Below are 10,762 nucleotides of genomic sequence, written 5' to 3' on the forward strand. Positions count from 1 at the left end.
CTGCTGAATTAGAAAGTAAGAAAAGAGATAGTACGCCCCTTTGGCCTTGTAGGTGTATTAGCTCAGACTTTATTCACAGGTATCTCTCTCTCGCCAGTAGCAGGAAAAATACAAACCAGCAAAAACTCATCTTGAGGAATGATAACTAAGACTGGCCCACCAGCTGCTAGGGCAGAAGGTTGCTCCCAGCATTACTTCTTGATTTGGTTTTGCTGGCTAACCCCCTGCCAGCAGTATCCATCACTTCAAAACCAGCTGGCTGGACATTCCATCCTGTAAGCTGGTCCCATTGGGAAAGAAGGAGACTGTGTAGCGCTGATACTTAGTGGTGCAATCAACCTTGTGGGTGTGATTGGTTTTGTGATGTGAAAGGGAAAAAGGAGATGTGTATTGTATTAGAAAGCCAGGCCCAGTGAAAGATGAGGATTAAGCTGTGCAATCACAGTGGATACAAATTGAAATGAGAATTTGTGCTCCTGCTTATGTTTCATCTCCATTGCCTGCATCACAGAAAGAAGAATTAAGAAGAAATTTGGGGGTGTTTCCATAGAGTCAACACTTAGTGATAACTGCCATCTTGGTACAGAGATCTGAAAATCTTGGGAGAAAAATGAAAGATTTTGCATGCTGTTGTCAAACAGAAGAAAGTCCATTACACCTGCTCTTGTCTTTGGCTGCTCTGGGATTTCTCTGAAAAACTGCTCTTAACATTAGCTGATATTATGGTGTCATTTTGACTAAAGTGGTGGTGAACCTGCTATTGCTGGCTAGCTGTCTGACTGTGAAATCAGGCAGACCTCCCAGTCACTGTGTAATTTAGGAGACGGTTTAGAAAAGGTCACTCCTGAGCAAGCATTTCCTGTAAAGAGAGACCCGTCACTACAGCGGAGTGATCTGTTGATGAGCATGGTTCTGTAAGCACTGCTGGTGTTGACTTTCTTTAAAGACAAAGCATATGTACAGTGGACTGTGTTTATACTTTTTAGGGTTTTATTTATGGCAACAAATTAACTTTCAGGGCTAATCTATTTTGAAGAGTTTAGCCAGTCCAGTTGAACTGATTAACAGTGTAACAGAATTAGATACGTGAAATAGAGGAAGGAAGGATACTAAGAATCACAGCAGTTCCACCATAATGTGAACTGGACTGGTCAAAGCTAAGTCGGAGAAGGTGAAAAGGAAGTACTATGAGTGACACAGCACTATTTACTCCTCCTTATTCTGCTCCTTTACCCTCCAGTTTGTCCTGATTCTAGGTACAAGTGCAAAAACACACATGTAGATGTAATTTTTTTGGTATAAATTTATGTAGCTTAAGCATCTGACTCATTGTCCGTGTTCCCACATAGCTAGCATACTTTTAATTCTGAAATTGTGATGTGTGATAGTAATAGTATAGTCACACTACGGTCCTTCTTCTGCTTCTGTGGGAAGTAAATGAAGTAAATGCAGTGGTAATGTTAGGTTTTTCAGAGATGCCTAATAGAGATAGAACGCTAAATCCTTCTGAATTATGGAAGACTTATTTGAAATCCACAGAAGAATATAGACCATTCTGAGTGAAATTCTGTCTCAGAAGTCTGTGGGAATACTGCCACCTGAATGGGACCAGAATCCCAGCAAGGGACATACACATAGCTGATCTTGTCTCATGAGATCCCAACATAGAGTCCAGCCAAGTTTTTAAAAATAAAAATTTTCAATTGGTTTCACATTTTTTCTAAACTTAAAAGATTCTTTTCTCTGTTTTTGAATTTCTTATTAGTGCATGGTGCAGTACATTTACCTTATTTGTAATCTTAGCAAAACCTTTTGGTTATCCAGAACCCAGAGATGACCTTTAATACAGCCATTTCCTTTATCTAAATGTTACCTAGATATTCTGAAACTCTCTGCTCTATTATAGTTCTACATGATATATAATCGAGTGTACATTATGCTTTTAATGAGTTAGTATTTTTTACATTTTTGTTAAAAAGGTGCATATCATAGGGTCTTCTACCAAATGTGAATGTGAAAGCCTGTTCTTTGCTATATGTTCATCTGTAGCAGTACTTCAGCTTTAACCCTTCTGCTTTATTTTAGTGCTGGTTTTGGAATTAAAATCTTTAAAATTAGTGTCTTCTGAGTTTAAAGTCTTCTAAATAGAAATGCATCATGAGTGACCATTAGCAGGCTTGTTGGATTGACAGCCTTCACCACTGACATGTCCTTGGGTAGTATTCAAATTCTGCTGAAGATAGTAGGGAGACTCTTGCTGTCTTCAAGAGGCTTAGAGTCTGGTGGTTATCTACAAAAGAGGTACAGCTTGAAGAACACCAGTGTCAGCCTACCTCTCTGCGTTGTTGTTATCTCTTGTTCCTCTCCTCGAACAGACCCATCTCCAGAATGAGAACTAGATTATTTTCTAAGGACTGTTGAATCCATGGTATCTCTCCTGAGACTTCAACCATCAAGTCCTTATTAATGTCAGTCTGTCTGATGACTGTTCTTCCTCCAGAAGTACAGGGTAATGAACGTTATAGATGCAAATGGAAGTGTCCTCAGTTACTGGCAAGTATTTAAGATTTATCTCAGGCCTTTTGACAGATGTACAGCCATATTTCATTGTGAACTACTGAATCAATAGGCAAGTTTCAAGAACATGAGCTCTATTTGATTACATATATTTTTACTAGAAGTTAGAAACAATGCAGCAATCATTAAAGATAGTATGACAGCAAATTCAGCAAAGGTGGTTGCAGCATAAAGCCTGTGAGGTGTGCCTTACTTTTGCCTCTGGGCAAAAGATCATTTTTTTCTGTGTTGTTGTGGCCACACAGACATACATATGTATAAGAATATATATAAAAATATGTGGGGTTTATATATATATATATATATTCATATACATGTAAAACATGTCTGGCTAGAAATTTAACTGTATAGGGTGAGGTTAGTGCAAATCAAAACCCAGTATAAGGACATGAAATTGTTGACAATTGCCTCAGGTTTGAACTCTGCAAGCATCTCAGGTTTTGAACCCACCAAGGGAACACAGAGTGGTGCTCTGCACAGAACTTCATCTCAAGGGCAGGTGGTCTGTACAGCACCTGCAAACCAAAATGCTGTCCTATTTCACCACTCAAAATCTATATCCCTGTGTGGGGTGGCACTTGTGACTGATGTTCCTGCAAATTCAGATCTCCAGAGAGTCCTGCTATAGCTTCTGGTATCTCTCATTGCCCAGGAAACACAGCAAGGAAGCTTGTGGCTAACGCTGTAGCTGCGGACTAAAGTCCTGATGACCTTGGAAATGCAGGAGAGCATTTACCAGCTGGTAAAGCTGAAGTGTGATAACCGGCATGGTGCTCACCTGTGAGATGTTTTAAATCCACAGAGAGTCACATCCCAGACGTGGAGTTAGTCAGCTAATCTAGCAAGTATTCTTCTCTAAAATGGCACTCTATACAGATAAATATGGGATGTGTTCCTCCTTCTGTAGGAGATTATAACCCTACCAGAAGATGGGAAAGCAATTGCAATAATAGAGCCGAAGAACTGAGGTGATACGTGCTTTATAGATTGCTTCAGTTCTTCACTCAGTGGCCATTCATTGCCTGTGGCCATGCAAAATAATGCAGAGGATAGCAATACTGTATTCATGATGTGGTGACTTTATGGAAAGATTGTGCATTTTGATTATTGTTTATTGCAGCTCCATCTATGTACAGGTGAGGATGCAGGCAGGTACATTAAATAAATCACACAACACAAAAACTGACTTATGGAAGTCTTTAATTAGATTGATAAACCTTCACTATATTGTTTCAGTTTTAACGTTGAGGAATAGATTGAATAATCACAGTATTTTAAAAAATCCCAACAAGTAAAAAAAACGGTTAATGTATTTCCAGGTGTAAAACTTCCTAGATTTTATTCAAACCATTGACATTGGAAAAAGACTGTGTTTTGCCACCGAAAAGTTAGTCTTTATCCCCTAGATTAGGTAGCAAACATCTTTTATTTAGCTTGTTACCAACATGTGCAGAGGGTCTCCAGTTCCACAGTTCTTTGTGTAAACAGAAAAGTTATCTGCTCCTTCCTACAGCTAATTAGTCAAACCAGAAAAATGTATTTATTTAAAGAAAAATGGAACAACATCATGTGTTCTTTGCAAAGAGTGCAAGGGCATAGTTATGAGTGTTGAGCCTGACTGCGCAGTCAGAGGATGCAGGATCTGTTGAAGATCTGTGTCTGAAGAAGAGATTGGTATGAGGTTGCCCAGCATGCAAAACATCTCTCTCTCCCACCCCACTCAGACCCCCCAAAATTATTAATAGCCCTTCCACCTGAATTGTCCTCATTAGTAAGAGTCTTTGGTTTTTTAAGAGTGTCTTTCTAGGGCTGTCCTTTCAGACCAGTAAAAAGCCAAGGTTGTGCGAAATTATTCTGATTATTCTCCAGCTGGATACCATCTGCTTTGCAGCTAATGAGTACTCGGTCCTCCCAATTCCTGTCTGAATTTCTCCCTGCTTCACACCACTCGGTGTAAAACATTGGGTTGTACATTAATACATTCTAAATTGGAATTCAAAGATAAAGTCATTTGCAATCCAATGCTCTCTCCAAAGAAAACAGAGGAAAATTCTCTCTCCTCCTCATCTAAAATTTGCTAAAATGCCCTTTCTGATGTAGATATATAAAACAACAAGTTGAAATGTGAGAGAGCGGGTTTTGTAGAGTTTGTTTGTGTGGGAACCCTAAGATCAAAGCCTTCCAATGAGCATGCATGAGGCTACATGATTATTCAGTATCCCATAGCATACTAACCGTGGTCCTCTGGTTCAGGCAGGCAACCAAGCTACCCCACATGTATTTCTACCTCACCTTTCTGCTGCACTAGCTCTTAAGCGCATATGCATCCTTTTCGGAACTAACTTCTAGTGCTGGACTTAGCAGTTTTCACATAGTACTAAGTTTGACCTTGAAGCGCCACACGGCATTTTTACTGTAACAACTTTGTGACATTTGCCTTGGGTTTCAGTGGCAATAGGACAGCCATTGGGCATTCCCAGCCAGTGGATGCCAAACACGATGCTACTGTACTAGCATCCTTACGTTCACGAGTGAGCATAATTGCTGATTATCACTGCATTTCACAGTAAAATACAATTATATGCAACAAAAGGTTCTGATAAGGTCTGAAAATGAATCAGCATTCCTGGCATCAGATCCCTACTACATACCAATTTTTTTTCTGTAGCTCTTGCATCCTGGCTCCAGGCAGAAAAACACTCTCTGTCCCTATCAGGGGAGCCTGTTCAGGGTACGCTACCAGGAAGAAGCTACACATGTAGAAGAATGCACTAAACATATTTCCTATGTGACCAGAATATAGCACAGTTAATCTAACAAAGTAACGAAATACTTTTCGTTAGTGAAGCCTTTTTGGTCTCTCTTGCTTTCATGAATAATCCTTCTTTTTCTGTCCTTGCCTCACTAGAACAAAGTACGGGGTCAAACTTTCAAAGTATTTAACCCTTTTTCACTCCGTAAGTAATGAAACTGTAGGTTGAAAAAATACTAGTTCTGAATCTGTCAGAATTGACCAAGGGTTCAAGACTTTTACCGATGGTTTGGGGAAATGATGAATGCAAAGCACTGGAAAGTTTCAGTTTGCGATTGGTAACAGAGCCAGGATTTCACCGGCATTATAATGAAACACAGTCCTGGGAAATTTAAACTCTGTGTATCCTGTTGGAAGAGCTGTGTGCCCTTACAGAGCCACAATGGAGTTCTGCTTAGAAAAATTCTCTTCTCCTGAAGGATGGAAAGCATTTTACGTCACAACAATAGGCTTGAGGCAGGAAATTTCGGTGGGGTGTCAGAAAGACAAAGGGGTCCTCTGAGGACATCTCAAATTAATACACTGCTATGCTTGTGTATAGCTTGTGCAGGCCTGCTCCTGCAAACAAATGTGTAATGTATAGACATGTATGCATGGTGCAGTGTTCGTAAGTAAAAACATTAGGCACGTTAACACTTCTGCATGCATCTGACAACAGGATAGTCAGGGCTAATCTATGCAACTGAAAATAAATCATGATTTAAAAACCAGTGATAGCTGGGTCTCCTTGCCTGGTAAAGACGTACAGGGTCTGGAATTCCTCCACTAAGAGGACTGATAAATTAAAGGTAATGCTGACTGATGAAAGTTTGCCAGAGAGCATGGAAAGATCTGCTAACTGTGTGGGTTCTAAAGACCAGGCATAAAAGGGCCCACAGTACCAGGGAAGTAACAAACCCACTGACCGTTGTCCCAGTGGGGACCGCATGTTCAGACTGGCTGCAGGGTAAGAAGGGGCCCAGAGTGAGCTGCGCTGCAGCTGGTACCCCATGCTGTGTGTTAAGAATGTGTCAAGACAGCTCCTCTAGCCTACGTATTAGGAAACTCCTCTACAAGTTTTAATACGATTGATATTAGAAACGCACAGAAACCTTTCAAGAGTTGGAAAATCTCCCACGTCAGAACTGCATTCTCTAGCAATATGGCAATATGTTGAGATTCGAGTTCTGAGTGCAGGATTGTGCTCTGCATATGAATAGATTAGTCCCTAAATGCTCATGAAAATCAGGCTGGGAGTGCCTTTGAGGCCTGATGGTCTCCCATCTCTAACCCATCTCTACAGCACCTTTACCGTGAAAGGTGTTACGCGGAGATGCAAAATCCCAGGCCTGTGCTGCAAGAACTGACAATTTAGTTGGCTGTCTCGACGTTAACAGCTTATGTGGGATGCATGATGTAGGATCAGATTCCACCACACCGGTCAAGAGCAGGAGCTCACCCTGCAGTCTGGTACATGCCAGGAGAAATGCTGGGGGGGTGGGGGGGAGGTCATAGTAGCTGTTACTCTGCTAATTACAACCTAAGCAGCAGTTACTGTAGCCAGGACTGCGGAGAGGTTGGAGAGGTTGGGGAGGAGCTGCCTATGGAAGAGCATTGCATTTCTGCAGAACGCAGACCCAGAATATAATACTGGTCCCGGGGGATGCACACCCTGAGCACACTTACCTCCCACACATTCGGTTCCAGGGAGAAGGGATGCACTTTTTTTTAGTGCTCCAGGAGGACAAACTGCACACTGACTAAAACTCCCAATTTTCTGTTATAGGCTTTGAAATGTTCAGTTTGTATGACTGCAAAAATGCTCTTTATGATAATACAAATTTAAACAAAGCAACAAAAAAATTGCCCTGTGTACAGTTGACCTGTGCATCACACCGTTTCTTAAAAGAAGGCAAACTCCACTCTAGCACTACGACAAATGCTATTCTAAAAATAAATTTTATATATCTTAGGAAGCTTCTCTGAGTGTCCATGTCACAGGTTTTCTTCAAATGCTGTATGTGCTCTGCCACCCATACTGTAGGGCCAAGCAATATGTGGCAACTGACTTCAGGTGTTAACTTCACAGAGCTCCACTACAACTGCATGCGCTGTTCGGAGGATAGCACTGAAAAGAGAAGCAGGATTTTGACCCAGAGGTGTTTTAAAAGCAGCAAGGACAGAAAGAAGCTCTCATCTCTGGGTCATGGCTTGGAATCACACCCCAAGCTGTGGTATCCTGAAGCCAAATTCAGACCCAGGACTAGAAGCTGCCTCTGAAAAGCAACGTGATTATTCCTGCTTGTTCCAAGATCAGCACTGGTCCTACAAGTTCTAGTGGCCATCAGAAGAGACCACATGAGCTGAATCAAACCAAGCCCCAGTAATTCCCTGGCCTGGGCATGGTATCTGCATAAAAAGCTTGAAGCTGCTGTCATGCCATCTTTGATCAAACGAGCAGTAGATTTACACTGGCAAAACTACAGTGTGTGAAAAAAGCTCACTTCATTTAAAAAAAAAACCCCAACATTAAAAACTTTCATTTTTAAATGGACAAATTCTTATTTTTAAAATGCTCAAATGAATCCATTTCCATCTCATTCTCTGCTTAACTAGCAGCAAAGAAAGGAAAAATCATAGAGGAAAAGATTTCAGAGGCAGTACTAATACATTTCTTTAACTTCAAATTCCCACATGTTCAATGAAAAACTTTAGTGGATTATGGCGGATTAGCCTAGAAATAGTGCTTAAACTTGTATTTTGTTATGAAATCTTACCTCAGCTAAATGAATGGAGGAAGGACATTGCCTGTAAATATCACGTTTTAAACGTACATTTTTTATATCTCTTTCTATATTGTGGGAAATTTTCACTCCCATTAAACGTTGCTTTAATACAAACATTCTCTTGTTTTTAGTCTAAGAATGGAATAAAACACATGACTCAGATCTGTGTGGCGGTATCTCAAGTTATATATTTACCATTCCATTTGTCACTAGAGTTTGCTGTCTTGCCTGGTAAAACCCCATATAACTTTTGACAGAGAACATCTAATCCTAGACAAAATGGAAAAACTTGACCTCTTCCTATATATATTTGCAGAACTGTACAAATCTAGGTTCCCAGCGGGCTGACGCTTTGCTCTTTCATGCAAGGCGAGCGATGCTCACAACCCCGGCAAAGGCAGTGTGCAGCTACCTGGCAGCCTGTTTTCTCATGGTGGGTCTGATCTTCAGGGATGCTGAGCACCCATGGGCGCATGCTGAGACCCTCGCCTGCTTCCGTTGGGAGCAGAAAGTGATGAAGACCCTATTCCTCATCATGCTCATCAGCAGTATTCTAGCTGTTGGCTTCAGAGGTCATGAAACAAGACTTCCTAGTACCATTAAAAAGCTGCTCTGTACCTTGCAGAATAAGGTCCTGCAGTGACTAAGCCTGCAGGAGACAATCTGCCTGACAACAAGAGTGCTTTTATGTGGAAATGGAAGTGGAACGTGTCAGGAAGAGGGTCTGTCCTTGTGGAATTCCTTTGCTCAGTGGATAACACTTGGGCTGTAGAGAGTGTGTTTGTTTATACCCACAGTACTGTTGCTGCATGCCAGAACAGCAAAGCTGCCTGTAGCCACATATTGAGAGGCTTTACCTGACTCAAACTAACTAGTATTTTTTGATTTTATCCTAATAGCACCCTGATGCCCCACTAAAGCCTGGCCATCTTGTTTGGTCTGAAAGAAACCAAACTAGCCTACGTAAAAAATTGTATTTCCTCCTTCTGGAAAGCTCTTCAGAGACTGATTGTCTGTAACAATCTGACTTAAGTTCACATGCAAACAAACTACTTTCCATTCCACGGGCAGCAAAGAATGGCTCATTTCAGTGGAAAATTCCTTGCCACTTTCTACGCACCATCTCAGGTTGCTACAAAGGAAAGGCTGTTTTTCTCCTTTCCTACCCTGGTAACTCAATACATTTGTCTGGTACAACTTATGGTTGACAATAACCAGCTAAGAACAATTATTAAGACTTCCATCACAGAGGATCTTTTTGGACTGGTGAGAGTTTAATTGTAGGAACTGGAACTTTGTGAGATGCTAGCAGATTACTCTATGCTTTAGTAAACATTACCCTAAGACCTTAACCCTTAGAGTTGCTGCTTATTATGCATATCGTATTATTCCACATCTCTGTTACCTACACAGCAGAGGCCAGATAAGATTTTTACACACAGCGTGGAACATGCAATTTACAGTTGGACGGAACAGCCAGGATTTGAGTTTCTGTATGTTAGCTGCAGGGTCCGATTTTGAATGGTTAATCCTCATTACTCCCTTCATATTTCTTTTGCTCTGTAACCATAAGCTGTGAACAAAAACATCTGACAGCTAGGTCCTCTGTTCCCTCCTCCAGCAAAGCATGGCTTTGGGACCCCTCAGTGGACTGTAACCATTCATCACCCGTAGAGAAACATCTGGCATTTTAGAAAAGGCACATGAAAATGACATTTTTGGAAGAGTCAGATCTAGCTCTGAACACAACCCATAGAGTCTATTCTCTAAGCAACTTTAGAGGTACTGAAATATACTTTTAAGACCTGAGTCCACTGACATCTGCTCTTAGTCTCCGCAAGAACTGTGTCATGATCATGTTGTAATCTCCTTGTCAAGTATGCCTATAAAATCCGAAAGTGTTAGAAACATTCCAGGGAACTCAATACCAGTGGGGAATGAAGCTAAAACCTGTACTTTGCATGCTGTTGATGATGGATTAGCCTTTGAAAACTCCCCTGAGCCTATCTGGCTCCTAGGAGACCTTCAGAAGAGCCCACAGGGTCAGCACATCAATTCCTTGAAGCAGAGGAAAGTAAAATCCTGCCAGGAAGAATGAAGAGAGACAAACCACTTCTACACTCCCTAACATCAGCCAGCTGTTGGAGTGCGTGCTGACATCTCTCAATCCCTCCCAAAATGAAGTGACACTATTGCTAAGACCCATTCAGCCACAGAGCACCACATTTTTTCCTACCGACAGCTTCCAGAGTTTTGCTTCAGCTCTTGATCTCAGCTGACAGCCACTGCTGCCCTCCTGCCAGTGTGTCTACGGGCTTGGGCACAATAGGCAGCAGGAAAACAAAAGGGAGGGGAAGGGAGAAAGTGAAATTAAAACATCATTTCTTTTTTCCAAAATGAAGAATTGAATTCTTTAACCTTTAAACATGCTTGTTTACTTACAGAAAGAGTATTTCAGGCACAAAAGGTTTGAGTATCAGTCACATACCAGGTTAAATTGTAATAGTATCAGGATTGTCCCATGCAGTGCAGTCAGCTATATTATCCCCTATCAAGAAGTTGAAGTTGCAGTTTTTGTATACATACATATACGTAAAGTATGCATCTT

Source organism: Egretta garzetta, unplaced genomic scaffold, assembly GCF_000687185.1.
Source record: "Egretta garzetta isolate BGI_Z169 unplaced genomic scaffold, ASM68718v1 scaffold22, whole genome shotgun sequence".
Lineage (NCBI taxonomy): Eukaryota > Metazoa > Chordata > Aves > Pelecaniformes > Ardeidae > Egretta > Egretta garzetta.